Source organism: Echinococcus granulosus (assembly GCF_000524195.1).
Source record: "Echinococcus granulosus chromosome Unknown EG_S00092, whole genome shotgun sequence".
Taxonomy (NCBI): Eukaryota; Metazoa; Platyhelminthes; class Cestoda; order Cyclophyllidea; family Taeniidae; genus Echinococcus; species Echinococcus granulosus.
The window spans coordinates 209946-227887 of record NW_020170472.1 but is presented as its reverse complement, the minus strand read 5'-3'; positions in this window follow the sequence as shown (position 1 = coordinate 227887).

Genomic DNA, 17942 nt, shown 5'->3' with positions numbered 1-17942 from the left:
AATGTGTGCCAAAAATAACACTGGCCCATTACAGCGTCCTGTTCAGTTCCGCAGCACCACCGAACACCTTCAAATCAGACTAACCCTATTTGAACTGCAGGAGTTTGATCCACTTGACCAGGTGTTTGAAGGCAAATTTGATTTAACACTGCTTGAGAGGGAAATGAAGAAGACTCAATGATTTGGATATTTCTTGAAGTGGTAGTTGTTCCAAAGGTACCCACTGGGTTCTTGCCAACTCCCAGCAATTGTGATAGCATCATGTCAGTATTTGTGATGCTTTGAAGGTGTTTGATGAGGCGTGCCAGGTTAAGGGCCCCTTGAAAGCCACATCTTTACCCAACCGTCGATTTTGTAAGCAAGATTGGGGTGTGTGTTAGATGGTCAGCATGGGGATAACCATTTCTAATTTACGACACTAAATGGATCAAGACCATTCCACTTTGAGTAGGCAGATAACTTCTTTAGATCTGTGGATCTGAGGATATTGAAATAAGCACGGATAACTGCATTGTCTACAAATTCCTCCGAAGCACGTGGGATACTGACATGACAATTGCTTTGCAGACTGCCCCATCCACGCATTCATTTAAGGCAATTTTCACATTCATTCTACAGGTGAGGCAGACAATGATATTAGAAGATTAAAAAGCCTTAGTTTTGTTTGGATTTCAGAGGGAATTGATAACGTTTGCATGTGTGGTGAGTGAGACGGCTGAAAGTTCAAATATTTGCCCAAATGTACCCCACATTATTGGGCTTGTTTCGAGATCATAGGCCGGGTAAGATTAGAGCAAGAAAAGAAATTCACTCACTTTTGTTGGGACAGATGCGTGAAGGTTGGTTTCTTCTAAGATGCTTGGGATTCTGCAGAAACCGTACCTTTTTCCTTCCTCCATGCCACAAGCATTTCATCACCACGACTGCTCCTAATGCTAAACATTCTGTGACGTTAAGGTTGTCCCCTCACGACTGATTGTAGCAGTTGACACTTTAGTTAGGTGGTGCCTGTTTTCTTCTGCCATCTCTTCTACCAAATTTCGCGCAAAACTGCTTAATTTTATCCAATGGAACACCGTGAACTCGTTACAAACATCAGTGTAGCAGTCTCAGCTCCTACGGTTTCAGTTGTTGCAGATAATGAACGTGGTACCAGTGTAGCTAAGAATGGGTGCGCCCCACGGAGACACAACACTGTCAGCGTCCTTCCATTGAGAAAGCCTCCTTTCAACAACGCGGTTGTCAGATCCACAAGGAGAAGAAGCCGGCAGTTTGTATCATCGTGGAAATGTGCGGTTGATGCGTTCTCTGCGCCCTCCTGTGCGAATTAACTGAGCATGCTTTGTTCAAGGAGGCGCCTGCATTTCCCTTCAAAGTTCCGAGCATGCATCCTAGTGCAGGCGAAGTAGAAGGGCAAACATTGTGGTCTTGTAGCACGTCCTGCAGCAGCGACTGCAGTAGCCTGAATGGTAGCACTGTGTGAAGTAGGCATGAGAGCCTACTAACACTCTGCAGTCATCGACAATAGCCCAGAAACCATGCAATGCATCTAGGCTATTAAACAATGAAAAAGACCTTTATAAAGAACAATTATGTGATTAGTATTAATGATCCGATGAATGCGTATTCAGGATAGTTGAAGAGTGAGACAGAGGAAGGACAAGCCGGCAATCAACTCCTCTCCATCCCGCCAGTGTTTTTAATGATGGAAAGTGAATTGTGGAGCATCGTCACTTTCTGCTGCTACAACGCGCAGGTTCTAGAATCAGGCAGATTAACAGTGTTGCAAGCAAGAAAATGCTTGAAGTGTCACATGCCAACTCGTAGAACTGGACCAACCACAAAATTCGAATCAGCCAAAAAATGCTTCATATGCCCTAGGATTTATGCTAGTCCGTGATTTTTGGTGAACGTAAACCTGACAAATGCAGTAGAGTTTGCACTGCACATCAAATCTGTGGTTGAGTTTGGAGGAGTGGATGCAATTCCACTCACCTGGGTCTATTCAGGTTAGCAGAGTTGGCATCAATGTTGGCACGCACCCCACCAGCATGAGACAGGACAGCAGAGGGTGGAATTAACTTACGTCTGGGGTGTGAGGAGCACTTTGCCTCGGAATGGCTTCTATCAAATAGGTTATCTGCACTACTGATGGAGTCGATACAGGCTTCATGTAATAGTCTAGCAATAATCGCTTCTCACCTATCTCAGTAGAGTTAACAACATCATTTGACACCATATTTTGTTCCTTTGATATCCCAAAAAGCCCCACATCACAACTGATTGACTGGATGGGTTGGTCAACACGCTTTCTAGTTAATCCTGCAAAAGGCGTGAGTTACACGCCCAACTTGTATGTGGAGATAAGATAATCATGTGGTACCTACTTACCCCATCAATTCACCCAAGATAAGTAGAAAGTCGTCCATCCAAAGACTACCAGACGATGTGTCTATGCGTGATGCGGGAATACAAATAGATGCAGCCCACTCAAACTAGCTTTCTAAGTGCTTTTATCGGCGAAGCATCGGCATCAATCGGTCAACTTCTCTCTTTCGAGTTTGACCAGTGAAAATGTGGGCTTTGAATGCTGCTTCATAGCGAGAGAGGTAAAGATTGCCAAAAGTGAATGTGATTGCATTAATTAGGGCAACACTTAATTTACTTTACTTCATTACGCATGACAACTTAATATATTTGATCCTTCCCTCCTGGCGGTTCACGTTTGTGTCCCCACCTGTGTGGTTTGTCCATTGGTAGAGAGACTGGGTGTCCAAGTTACCACCCCACACTCCTTAAAACCTATTGTGCATGTCGAAAGAAGAGATAGAAAAGAATAGTTCCTGCAATTAATTGCTTGTTACATATTTGGTGATGATAAATGGATTACTCAGTTATGATAACTGCGTTTATAACACAAGGACGCAATTCTCCCTAATGAAAGGGACATCGCAGAACAAGTTAAGGCTGGACGAATCACTTCGCGTCGTACGGGATGGAAGTTTCTACTTTGTATACTGACGGACCGCTGAAACTGGAATCTGTGATATGACTGTCTTCAAAGGAAGAAGGATTGTGAGCCGAACCCACACAGCTGTGGTCACTCACTTTAGCAGGGGCTACTGAAACACTGTGCTTCGTGTTGAGCTACCTAATCATCAAGGATTTGGTTAAGTCGGCTGTCAGAGATGATCGAACGTATGTATGGAGATTTGGTGTGTTTTTAGGAGAAGAAAGTGGTGGAATGCGAAAGAATTTTTGCCTTAGTAGTTGAAGCAGCAATTGGTTAGGAGTGGGCAAACGGGGAAATGCAATGGAGCTGACAACAAGGGATTTCCTTAATTCCCCACTGAAATGCCTCTCCAAAATGAATATCTACATAACCCCTGACTCTGTTAACAAAACCGAGGTGTGTGCTGGCTAGTAATAGTGGAGATCACCATTGCTTTTTCTTAATATTAGTGGGTTCAAACATCGTCCATCTCAAAACAGTAAAGCTTTCTGTCAAATTTGCAGAGGGAGGTGACGCAAACGTGGATGATTTAATGCCAATGGACTTCGTCCCACTTCCCCTGAAACGCGTTAGAAGGAGGCACGAAATTTGCGTTGAAGTGAGCCTTACGCACTCATCCAACCACACTTAAGTTTCCATCCGTTGTACTTGAGAGCCAGACATTCAGGCTGGAGGGTGAAATAGTCTCAGTTTTGCATAACTTGTAGAAGGCAGAACAGAACACGTTGATGTCTGTTCGTCTTGAAGTGGATGGGGCTGCTGGTTGTCCAAAAGTTTGCGTTAATTCAAGACCAATAGTAGTACAACAGAAAAGACAGAAATGAAGTGAGCATGACAAATGCAACATGTATGTTTTATTCTGGAAAAGTCAAAGTGGAAATGATTATGGGAATGAAGGTGGACTAACGCATTCCCTGGACTGAGCAGTAATGGAACAATTGCTTGTTTGCAGTGATTTGCCCAAATCTGCAACCTAGTACTACCACGAGGGATGTCGGTGATGGCTGAATTTGTAATCAATTCGTTAGTCGCGAAATCGCGTCCTTCCACGCCTTCAAAAACAAGACACCGCTGTAAGGCTACCATGTAACACTTGTACCTCGCAAATTCTCATCTGTAATAAAACTCATCTGTAGACATTTGTGCTTTTTTCCCACTTTACAGGATTCCCTGCTTTAGCTGAGTTGTGTTAGATTTCAGGGAGCACTCAGTGTCTACTTTGCTATGTAAAAATTTCATTACACTGCAAGTTGTCCTGCTGTTTCCAATGGCCACAAATAATTGAGGCGATGTGTCTTGTGATCTCCTCACAGTATTTAAGGTCTTTGTTGAAGTGGAGGTCGATTTTGCTTTTACGGTTAAAGATCCTTATATAGCCTGTCTGCATTCAAGCTTCGAGAGCAAATGTAAAAGTGTCGGGTTGAAGTCTGATGCCAAGTGAGGTGCCTCATTCATCTCGGTAAAAGTGCAGTGTGGGCAATTCCACCACACTACACTCCTTTAACCTCAGCTAAAACGGTCTCCCAGTGAGGTAGTTGCTACGATTGCTTGGTGGATCTCTCGGGCTGGCAAGTCGTGTGTGTGTCTTTGTTTCCTCGACGCATGTAAACACACGCTAGGTATTGCGAGGAGCCCAGAGTTTGAGGAGGAATGACATGTGCGCCAAAGCGATGGGTACAATGGCAGAAATTATACCACTGACGCGCAGAAGAGAAGGTATAGAACGATTGAGGGTAGAGTGAATGTAAAGAATAGCACTACCAACACGTTGATGGTCATCACACCTCGTCATTGACGTCTGTTCTGAACTGACGGGTATTGCATAAGGAAGAGATGAAAATGCAGTGTGACATACACTTGCATGATTTGTGGTGCACATGTAGGCCAGAATCCACACTTCATGAATGGCCGATTACACAGATTTATGGAAAATGCTAAGAAGGTGCCATAGTGAGTGAATGAGTGAGCAATGCCCGGTATTTCCAAAGAGGTGTTTCCACATCATCTGTGCGGCAGACTAGTGAAGCAATGCAAATCCACTCTATTCTACAGACCCAAGGTTCGGTACACCTCCTAAAGCACCTCTTCTCTACAATCATTGGACAGTTCAAAATCGCTCACGGAATGCTGACAAATCAAGAGGGTGAGGTGTACATAGACGCAGAGTTCTGCAACAGATCAAGTCTTGGCAAATAACTGTATCAATTGGGGATGGAAAGTATTGGTGGGATTGCCAGGAAGTTATGCAGGAAACAATGGCAAGATGTTAGGATCATATCCTCTGCCAGAGGGCAGGTCAGATCACAAGTTGCATCGTTTGAATGATAACACCACCACTTTTCATTTCCCGCTCTTCTGTTTCAAGGAGTCCGTAAACTGTGGGGGATGGTGGAGGTATATTTGCAGGAAATGCGCCGATGTGGATACTGGACAGATCTTCTGTCGTACGTTTGGAAGATAGTTGATAAGTTTGGATAGATAAATAAGTGGATAGATTGGAACAAATATGCAAAGAAATAAAAATAAAAAAACTGCAAATGCAATGCAATGTCTGAAGAATCACTTGAGGCCAAACATGCCATATGCACCAAAAAACGATGGACGTAAGATGTGCTTGTAAGACGTTTGACATTATTCTTTTCACTTTCTGTCTTCGTTCCTTTGCATTCAGTGGACTGATGAGATAGGAAATTCCATTTTAGTGACATTACGAATGAAGGAACAGGGTAGAAGTTTATAGGTGATCAGAATATACACACCAAACCTCGGGTGCTGATGACGTCGTCCCGACATGAAACTCGATTCCTTAGTGATTTCCTCTATCCTATAAGCCCAGTTGTGAAAACATGCGCTGTAATGTAATATGAATTAAACAAACCTTTAAAGTTGTTTTACTATGCCACACGCTTGACCTTGACGCAGTTCATTAATTGGTCAACCGAAGTGATGGCCAACTCGCTTCATACTCCTTCAAACCTTTAGCGCATGACTGAGAAACAAAAAATCATACAAATAAGTCCTTCAAATAAGTTGACAGAAAAATTTTTGATGAATTCTGGTGATTTTACCGAAATTGCTCTTTTGAAATAATTCCTTTCTGAACTGAAGGACATTTTGGAATGCTGATGGACCTCAACGCCCACCGCCGATTCCTCTTCTGCTTTCACTTTCCCTGGATTTTAGTACAATGGCAGAGCTATCTCACCTTGTGCTTTCTTGAATAGTGCTATAACACCACATCACAGCAGAGGTGTGGGTGGGTAGTCAAACGGAAACTGGTGTAGAGAAGGAAAGCGCGAGTAACCACCTGAGTATTGTATCTCCAAGACAGCGGTGAAGACGGTCAGCAGCTGGGTACGCGACTTAGATGGAGGGTAATAGATATAGGGAGGTGCAAAGAAACCTCACATTTCATTTCATTGTAGGGCAAACTACTTCACCTTACACGGGATTCAATAACTCACATTAAGTACTGATTATGGGCACCAGATAGGAATTGCGTATTCCATTTTCTGGGTTTCATGAATTGACTGTGAGTAAGGAACAACAGATTGTAAGCACAATCCGACAATATAATTGGGTGACGCAAGGTATCGACATCATTTGTAATAAATGCAATTCGTTCACCATTTTATGCTTCTGCTTCGAGAAGTGTGTAAATTGTGGGTGCTGGTGGAGGTGTAGTTGTAGGGAATGCGTCGATGTGGTTATTGGACGGATCTTCGGTTGGTTATTTGGAAGAAAGGCTATCAGTCTGGATGGGTAGATACAGGGTTATAGCGTGGTTGGACAAATGGGTAAATAGAAATAAAATATGCGAAGAAACACAAGTAAAAAATTGTAAATGCGATATTGCTATGATTTGTCCAAAGCATTACTTGAGGTCAAACCTGCAAGATGCACACAAGTATGATGGACATATGACATGCTGCAAGATGCTAGGCATTTTATTTTTTTGGAACTAGTAAACAAATTAGGTGGGACATTCCATTTTTGTAGGATTACTAATGTAGGAAGAGGGAACAGGTTTACACGCGTTCAGGGTACACCACAAACCCTGTTGCTGATAAAGTCGCCCCTACAAACAACTCGATTTCTTGGTGATTTCCTCTATCCTGTAAGGCACAGTTGTAAAAGCATATATTGCAATGCAATAACACTTGCTTTTCATGGATTAAACAAATCTTTAAAGTTGTTTTACTATACTACATCCTTGACCTTGACAACTGTGATGCTTTCATTGCGCAGTTCGTTAATTTGTCAGCCAAAGTGATGGCCAACTTGCCACATACTCCTTCAAACCTTACGTGCATGACTGAAAAGCAAAAAGTCAAACAAACGGATTCTGAAATAAATTTGCCTGTGCAATTTCTGATAACTTTTGACTATTTTAGTCAAGTCACTCGCTTGCGATAATTTCTTTCTGAACTCAAGTGGAGGTTCGAATTTTTATAGACCTAGACACTCACCACCAATTCTCCTTCCACTTTTACATTCCCGTAATTTTTCTGCAGTGTTAATTCTACTTATGAAGGGGACCACAATAAAAGTAGAGCTATCATACCTTGTGCTTTCTTGGATTTCGCTATTACATCACATGACACGAGATGGGTGAATGGGTAGCGAAGCGGAAACTGGTATAGGGGGGGAAGTTGCTAGTAATAACCTGAGTATTGTATTCCAATAGCGTGAATACAGGCGACATTTCATGGCAGGGCAAACTACTTCAACTTACATGGGATTAACTATCTCATAGTAATTACTAGTGATCGTCACCGGAAAGAGATTGTCTTTCCCATTTCTCGATTGCGCGACTCAACTGTAGGTGAAGAACGACAGATTGTGAACACAACCCAAATACATAAAGGGGTGACACAACGCACTGACAGCTGCTGTGACCCGTCCATGACCCTTCCTCCCAATTGCGCGAAAGAATGAATGAATGAATGAGCGAGGATCTACTATCCGTTCTACTGAATGAGAGATAAATTGTACAAATGGCTAAGAAGTGGGCTATGCAGCTCAAGTGTGATGATTAGTTCAGACCCCGGACAAGTAGTGGACACGCCACCGCTGACATAGTACTGTTAAGTTCCTCCGTACTCTGCACTCTGATTGAGGTCAAATAAAGTCAACAAATTATTCGTAGTCTCATTCACTAACTAATGCGCATTCACGACCCCCAGTGAGGTGTCTGGTGATTCTCAGTAGTCTCTAATCTTGAGCTACTAACATTCTCTTATTCAATACCCCTTCGCTTTGACACAGGCGAGTAGATGTCAGGGCGATCAGGAGAATGCACGATCATAAATTTCTTTCGCATGCGTGGAAGTGGACTACCCTCGGCTACGCATGCACCCTCCAAATGTCTAATGTGCAGTGCAGGTCGCTTGAGCTACTACATTCAAGTGTTGACCCTGGCCAATTAACATCATTGACATAATTACTGCCACGAGGTGGGTGAAAGGGGACTCTGCATTACTCCCAACTCGTCTTGCTACTTCTAGAGCAATAAGGTAGGGGATAAAAGTATAACAACCTTATAACTAGGTGTGCTTCCGCTTTAACAGAGAGGAAGTAGATACAGCATACGTCGTTTTTTAAGCCCATTGTTAACCAATGGAGGAAGACAGGATTAATTTTCACCATTGACCTCCCTAAATATACGCCGTTCCATCTGTAGATCCCATTGATCACAAAGAACTACCTTCTTATAAACACGAATTTATTGTCACTTCCTATCCTCAAAATTGTCATGTGAGAATGTGCCTTCTTCTGATTCTTCGCCCTTACTTCCTCTGTTCTTTCCTTTCCTTTTCCCTGCTTTTTTTTTGGGGGTGATCTAAGACGTAGAAGAAATCATCAAATGTTTGCGCATGTTTAAGTCCTGCTAATTAACGGCTTCTCTATTAATTTTACCAGATCTGACCAGACTTGAAAAAGGATTTTTTAATGTGGGAACACAGTACTTGTTGTGTGACCGTGATGTTGTAGCACGGCTGGTCTGATAAATGACGTGACTCCTTCCAGGATCCTCTATTGAATTCACAGCAGGTTGTACCCCTAAGGGTTAAGCTGCTTTCGTGTCTGTGAATTTTATACGTCTCCCACTACTCAAATGCTGTGTTGCATTATCTAAGTGTAATATCCTAGGAAGCGTATTTCAAACTGACCGACATTGAGCAGTCAGAGGCCTACAAGTCTACCGTGTCAGTGACACCTATTGTGACTCACACATGCCGACCGGTGAAGACAATAACACAGACTTGATTGTCACTCCAACTCCTCGCATATTCAACTCTACAGCGATCTACACGCAAAATTGAGGCTTTCAAACCAGATTGGACGGTGGGATACCTGACACCTACGAGCACTTTTGGTTATGCAAGACATCGGTAATTAAAGTAACTCGTATTGAAAGTAATACTAAATTCTTGTTTAAGTGGGGTGAAAACAAATATGGACGAAAAGATACCATTTGCTGCAGCATTTTTCCAAACATAACAACTCCTACTTGACAACAGAACTGCACATTTGATGCAACGTAACAGTGACATACATGGGGGATAGTAAAAAGGTACTCGAAGAGACTTCTTTACATGTGAATGTAATTGTCTACGTGAGGTGTTGTGGAGGAGAGACAAAGGGTCGGTGGTAGGCGCTCGTGTCCCTGCACTGTAGAAGGCAAGCGTGCGGTCTAAGTGGAACCATCACAAACGAGTAATCCAATCAACATCAACGCAACCACATCGAAATTTAGCAATGAACCAACGGCAGGATTTGTTCACTTTTCCATCTCTTCCCTTGACATACGCGGAAGGATTGGATGTGTACGAGGTGGAGTCCGACATCACGTCACCATACCAAAGGACAAGCCAAGGAGAAGGGAAAATACAATCGAGCAGTGGGCAGTAAAGCATCACCATTGGCCCCGTTTTGGCTTATGGTGCAGTAAACTAACTCTAATTTCAGTTTAATGGAATGAATGCAATGCTTGCAACTCCCATTCCGAACACTTTAAATCCGTTCATATTGTTGATCCCTGCTTTTGTAGTGGATTCCACGGTGAATCAGTGGGATATCCACGTCTCCAAATCGCTTGTGATTCAACATCTCCGTGGTTCGTTCATTAGCCCACCGACGTGATGTCTGACTTGCCACCTCGCACCCATCCAGACTTACCGCGCCTGTGAAAGGGGAGGAGAAAGAATAGAACGAGAGAATTATCACATTCCATGCACTGATAGTCCGCACATGGACGAATTCGTGACCTAACTGCTGGCAAATTTGGATAGACTGTAAACAGGATCCAAACAGCTGTGGTCACTCATTTTGAACTCTCATGCTCTTGATGCTATCTGCTTGATTATCTCTGCATTGTTTGTCCCATTGAGCGTTGAGTTGCCCCCAGGCGAACTGATTGACCCGAAAAAAGGATGATGAAGTTGAAGAAGCCACGGATTGCCTTTCAATATACATGGAGACGAGAAGCAGTAGCTGATGAATGAAAGTGAGTACAGTTGGGGGAATTAGAAATTTTATCCCTCACTGTCTTTAGTGGCGAGAGGCGGGAAATATCACGTTGTGGACATTTCTCACATTCAGCCACTTCGCATTCCAGCCCATTCATATCCTTGCCTTGACAATATTAACTGCTTTCTTAGATCATGTTTAATTACAAATGAGAATTGCGAGATATTAGGAAAACCTGAGGTGGAAGCAAAACAATCGCTTTGACCAATTCGAGGTGGCGAGTGGACGTGTTGAGGAATGTGCTTCAGCAGATAGACGGTCGAATGGACTCATCCATGTTGACAGAGAGTACTCGGAGAAACAGCGATAACCAGTAGGAATGACTAGTGAAGGTGAGAATCTGATGCTGGTCCCAATTCCTTTCCACATAGGACAGAGGGAGACCAACAGCCACACCGACCACCTCACAACCACCGACCGACTAAAGTGCCTCCTTCCCAGTTAGTCAGGTGTTAACTCTGTTGCTCGTGGTTAAACATTCGGCGTGAGTGCTGTTGACTTCGCCTCAGATGGATGTCCAACCACTCCACGCCCTGCGTTTGCATCCACCATCAACGTGCAATTTCAGTTCAAATAACGTTTTGCACCGACGACTGATCGGACGGATGAACGAATGCTTGTAGATTACTCTTCACCTCTTTTTAATGCTAAATAAAATATGGAGTGGGTATCCACTGACTGACTGATTTGTTTGTACTGCCCCTATGTTTTTGCCAGCTTCGGTCGCTGTCTTTTCGTTCACGCCGTAAGAAGCAACCAATTTGCGGTTATGGCAGCTCTGGAAGACGGGAGCATTTGTTAGTCGTGGAGAGGGGACAATCACGACACCACTATCCTGCAGCACTTGTGAGTGAAGGGTAAAATCTGATTGATAATAGCCATGTGAACTGTTCTGGGTACAGTTTCCTGACCAATTCACACGCTTCGAACCACACTGTGCTACGCCAGTGACCTATGCAATGCTTGCAACTCCCATTTCCAACACTTTAGATTAGTTCATATGTTGATCCTTGCTTTTGTGGCTGAAATTGTAGTACTATTGTAATCAGTGAAATAATCACAATACCGACAGAGGATACACGAAAAACAACCACTAAGCTCAAGGTTGACAATATACACAAATAGAAAAAATATATGGGACACTGTAATACTCATATTGTTTTAATGTTCCTTTCAGAGAGGAGGCGGGGATATGAATTGGACCTCGTGACACAGTCGACGTCCTGCAAGCCTGAGAGCGGTTAGGGATCCTCACCCTCCTAAACTCTGTACTAGTTTTGAGACCTCTGGCAGATCGGAGTCGCCCGGAGTTCTTGAAGCTTCATGGTTGCCAGCTAGACCAATTGAGCAAGCCAGTTGGTATTTGCGTCGCATAGCCTCTCAACCAAAGCGGGAGGTCGGACCCCATGTCTGAACTGGACCGTTACGCAATTAGCGACCATGTTTGGAGGACAGCCACTGAAAGCGCATTGCGCCAGGAGTTGAAGGTTCTTGGCCAATTCTTCGTCGTCCTCGTCAGCTTTTTGGAGGCAAGGAAGAAGTCTCTGGCAAGGGTTTGTTCTTCCCCATCGATGACGGGTTGAGCCAATGTATCGCAGCATTGGTCAATGTTGGTACCTTGGGAGATGTCGGCGTCGACTGCGGCCAAAAATAAACCATGGGGGAGAGTGCGGCGAGTTAGGGGTATTCTTTGGCGATGGGGATAGAGATGAAGGTCAAAATTTAGCAGTTTTGAGCCAGTCTTTGAAGTTGATGTCATCTTCGAAAGGGGAAGGGTCTGCCGGCGCTGCCACCAGTGTAGGAGGAGGCTCGTAGGTCTCCTCTTCCCTGTTCATCGTACTCTTTGAGCAACTAGACTGGCTTGATTTTGACATATCTATTGGAGGAAGTGAATAGGGAAAGCTGGTACAGAGTTTTTGGGGGGTGGGGATCCCTAACCGCTCGCAGGCTTGCAGGGAGTCGATTCTGTCACGAGGTTCAATTTGTATCCCCGCCTCCTCTCTGAAAGGGACCTTAAAATAATATAAACACTAAAATTACTTGGTTTAACAGTCTTCCAAAAGATGAACAAACGATGCTTAACGGATGCACCCACTTCGGCGCTATATCCATCTACTTTGAGAGAGATTGCCAGAATTACCTACTCATCGTTCAAAGGTAGGACGCAATTTACGAATTGGGGGAGTGACATACCGGTAAAATGTTGTTGCGACTTGTCGGATCCAATTAATTTGTTGAATGACCAGAGTCACTGATCGGATACATGGGTCTTATATCGCATGCAGATGGAAATATAGTAATTAGAAGATAATGCGATTCTAGGAAATATGAGGGATGGCATGCACCGTTGTACCATTCCCCAACCTGCACTTCACCTTATTAATTTTTCTCACCACTTATCTCTACGTCATCTGTCACCTCACCCATCCATCAAATAAAACTGGCGCATACTAACCTGATCGCGAGACGTTAGGTTACAAGTTCTCACACATAGGGTTGGCAGTTAAACGCAAATGCCATAATATGAACTTGGCATTAAAAGGAAGACTAGTGATGACAAATTGTGACTGCAAGACCTAGAACATTCTAATTTTTAATTAAGGGTTTATAACGCGGCATTCCCTTCCAGATAGTCTCAGAGGAGAATTCATCACCGCAGTCGAGAAGGTTTATTGGACTAAATACCGACTCCGCAGTTCAGGTGCTAAGCATAGTCGGAGAAGAGGGCACAGCGGTTAATCTGGTGTTCTAATCACCCAAGCTTTCAGTCCAGGACGAATGCACATATTTTGTGGAAGAATTCATGAATCCTAGTTTTAAGATAAAAAACCCGGTTAATGTAACATAAATACACTACTTAAATTATCTTTAGCTTCCACCTCCAGATTCAGATTTTTAGGCTAATGGGATTGGCTAGATGAGGAAATTTCATGATGTGTATTTTGGAGTGGGATGTCCGAAAAATACCAATGTTTTGTGGGAGACCAGTGTCCGCTTTTACCCTGTGAATTGACGATGAATCCCTTGATCGACAAGCATGATTTGTTAAAAAATAGTGTAACGCTTGGAAGGCGAATTTCGCATGTAGTATATTTTCGAGGTAGATTCCGATTGCATATCCACCCTGGAGATGGATGGCGGTGTTTTTCGTCAGGATCGAGGCGTCTAACTCGACAAAAAATGCGGTAGTCCAGTACAAATTTGGTTTTTACTTGTAGAAGGTTGAATTCTTTCTTCCTCTCAACCGACTAATCGGCAGGCAAATGAGTCGGTGCAGCTGTCCTTTTCCCGACCTCTGTGTCGGTATTGGATGGTGCGACAGATGCATTCAAGCTTGACCATAAGACAGTGGACAGTGTACAAGCGGCTTCCGGTTGTTTTGGTTAACCGTCTTTGGGTGGTTAACAGTAAACTGGAAGCAGGTCTATGCTGAATATGGGCTACGCAGTAGAAAGAGAAGTGAAAATTTATTTGACTGAATAAGTGAGTGAGGACAGGGATATTTCGCTTGCACAACGATTGCAGGATAGCATCATCACTTTGGACAACGTAGAGCCGTTCCCGTTCACAACAGTGCACTGCTCCACATCGTTGTGACTATGCCGCATGAAGGGTCGTTCAATCCCACCATCGGTTCAAAAGAATTTTGCCTTGTTAAAATGCTCTCTTTCGACATGGCCCGACTAGTGGGTGCTCGAAAAGTAGGTGTTTGCGGTGGACCGCAAGAGCAGAAGGGATTGGAAAACGGAGTTGTGTAGGTGAAATCACCTTCATACTTCATCATTCTGTAGGACAATAGCTTTTCGTGAAGCCCTAAACGAAAGAAAATGAGCACTTTCTCAGCAAACAGTGAGGGAGGAGCCCAATTGTAGTCCGGCCGAGAGAATGTTTCTGCAAATAGACTGTAGTGTTAAGCCAACCAAATTTATTCTGCCTATATGACAGTTGATCTAAAGGTAACATTACTCCTTTTTTTCATGGACGCAAATAAGAAAGTAGTGCTGTTTGCAGAGAGCCATCTTCCACTTCCAATCAAGATTGGCAGTATGGTAGCGTATACTACTCAAAACAAAACAATTCAGTAGTTTGCTCAGACAAGTTAATCAATACAACTATTCACAATTCCTATCTTCCACTTATACTAGGTAGTCAAGAGGCGCTTTTCTGCCGTCATAGTGATCAACATTACAATATCCTCCTCTGTTCACTTCACCAAAACGCAATGTGAGTGTGAGGGAAAAGGAAAAAAGCCACTTTAATAGCAGTTCTTGCTTCACGTTTTCGTCTCCTCGGTTGAGACATTTGCCCAACATTTATTGAATGAACTTAATTGCTACTTCCATTTTGATGTTTTTACCAATTGATGTTTACGTTGGCACCCAACAATGAGCACCTGACAGCTTAGACATCCTATGGCTTCCCACAAAAATCCATGGCAGACTTTTATAGTCCTTCCTTGCTAATAGAAGTGTGATTAGGCACCAGAAATGCATGAAGGGTTGTCAGTACATTTAACATGGGACTAACTTATCTTACTAATAATAAACAGATTCGCAGCAGTAAGCGGACCAAGATGTATGACGGAAATTTTTAAAATTCATTTCTGTAGTGGGTTCATTCAATCCTACATCTGCATTCCACCCTGCATGCATGCCAAATGTATTTGTTTGGCGGCACTGACTTCAAAGCAGCGAATCATGCATGGCACTTCCAACGATCATTCACAATCTAAATGTGTCTGCCTATCATCTTACAATAATAACTAATGCAGTTTGCTCTAAAAAAATAACCCAGTCGGAGTGTGGTCATAAACCATCTCTGCATTCTACTTCGAGGTCTGGCTGTTCAATTTATGCTATCATGATTAAAATTTACTTGCTAAGGAAGCAATTCGACGAAAATACTATTGCTTTGTAATTTGGCATTGTGGATACGAAAGTCGGCATAGTTTATTCTTGAAGTCACAAACAAGTATATAGACAAGTAGCGTCTCCTAAAATATGCCCACAATCAAGATATGTAAAAAGTTCAGACGAATGGCCGAGAAAATCAAGCAGTGCAGAGTTGAATGTAAACATATCACCCTGCCAAGTTGAAAATCTACATCTTTATACGGAGCAGCAAAGTAGTGGCCTCTGTTCGCTTGTGGCTATTGTGCGCAAATTGCATTCCCTATCTCATTCGGACACCCTAACGTAATCCTTGTTGGTTAGCTACTAGCAGGGGCTTTGGATAGGAATTTTAAATTCGAGAATAACCAGCAACCACGGCACAGCCCATGCGTATGTTGTGAAGCATTACAGCGTTGTTTGTGCACATTTCATGCAATTTTGCGTGTGAAAAGGTAAAAGTGTCCTCATGTCGAACTTCGGTTACAAATGTCAAATAAACAAGAATTCTTGTTGGCTTGTACATTGCGATATTTCAGAGAAGAAATTGGTACGCAAATTGTTTGCCATCAGCCTTATTAATCCAAGTGGTGAGTCGAAACGTTGGTTGAGAGTTAACGTGTCCACATAAGATGGGCAAAACATTTCATCCATCAGTAACCGCATGTGAACAGAGTAAACTGCTTTTGTTTTTTCACTGTCAAATTTTGACAGTTACATTCCAAAATTCTCCGTGTGGCGATTAGAAATATTGCCTAAGCAATGTGATGCCTTTCCACTCAAATTTGCAATTTTCTATAGCCTTATGACTGGGCTAAACCGACTTAACTATCCGAAGCACTAATAAATAAATAAATTTCGGAACCGTGTAAAATTTGTAGCGACTCGTCGACTTCCTCGCCACTATCATTGTTTAGAACCGTTTGATGTAAACATTAAGACCAAGAATAATTAGTAGCCGAATTTTCATCCACAACCACTTGAACAAGTGGCGATTATTCGACTAGTGAGAAATAAATACCAACACTGGGAGAAATTAAAAAACCCGAGTGTAATCAGTTGACATTCCCCTGCTTCCATTTAATTTTATCAATCTTATTGATAATGTGTCTTGCGTATATCAGCGATTTCGTTTTTGATGCTATTTTTAATTACATATACCCATGTAAACTTAAAGTGTATGCCGATTGGCGGTGGGGGTTGTAAGTTGAGTTAAAAATAATCTAAAAGTCTGGGTGCCATTTAGGTAGTTGGAAAATATCCTCGCGTTGTAGCCTAGTAGGAAAGGGTTAAGCAGGGCAAATGCGTTGACAAATGTACTGACACATTCCAGAGGGCTACATGCTGAGGGTTTAATTTGGCAATACTAGTGCCATTTCAGTAGATGAACCGGAAATTTATTCCTTTGAAGCGAAGGCTGTGGTTGTGGCTTTGCCATCGCCGTGGCTGTTTGCCATGTTGCTTACCTTAGTGCGACGGGTCAAATGACTACTGCCCGTCACACCGACGGTCAGAGTCCTTAAGAAAGAAAATACCAGGCTTAAGAGCAACAGGGGTGTGGTCTGCTGTGATAAGTACACTTTTGCTATACCAAAGTTATTTTTATTTATTAAAAGACATAAAATTGAAAATAGATGTTTAACCAACGCAATATTTAAATAAACGTTTAATGCCATCACGCCAGTAATCGCTAATTCCAGTACCAGTTGCCTGTAGCAGTTGCTGAATAAGCTGTGCTAAACTCTTGTTTACAGTCGCTTTAAATTAATGACGCCAGATACTCGGATTTTGTTGCTTAATGTTTGGGAGAAAATTTCTTGACTGGATACTATTTATACGCAAGTGTTTATTATCTTTGGTCGTGTTAAAACGAATGCTTCACAGTCATGTTGTTGATTTCTCGTGGTGATCTAGAACAAGAGAAGTCGAAATGCAGAAAGGATAACCTGGAAAACGAATGAAGGTGGCTGCACAACTAGGCAAAATTACTGCGTGTCAATGCTGTGGCATAGGCACACCCGTGAAGAGCAACAAAGGACCTTCAAAACCACCCCAAAATGTGCAATTGTGACTCCCAGTTGGAGATTTATTACTCGTAGCTACTTTATTTGGCAAGTGGGTAAAATTTGATGCAATGACAGCACCGCTGGAGTAGGCAACTAGTCATTGTGACAGGTTGATTTGGATTACAGCCTGAGTACAAGTGTAGGCACGGCAAGGCAATGTTACTGTTTGCACAGGTTTTTCACTTCCTGATGAGAGACTCAAAAATTACCCCACGACAGTGAAGCGCACTTTCACCTCCTATTTGCGGAAATGCGTCTTGAAAACTGCTGCGAAAAGGGCTGTAAAGACGATGTAGAAAAGAATTTGGATTCTAACAAAATGTTTTCTTGGACTTCAATTCTCTTCTACTCAGTAATACAGCCAATGGAAAAAAGGCAGTTTTGCGTATTTGGAGGATAAGTAAATCAAGCGGCAAATCGTGTAATTAATCTGCCAGAACA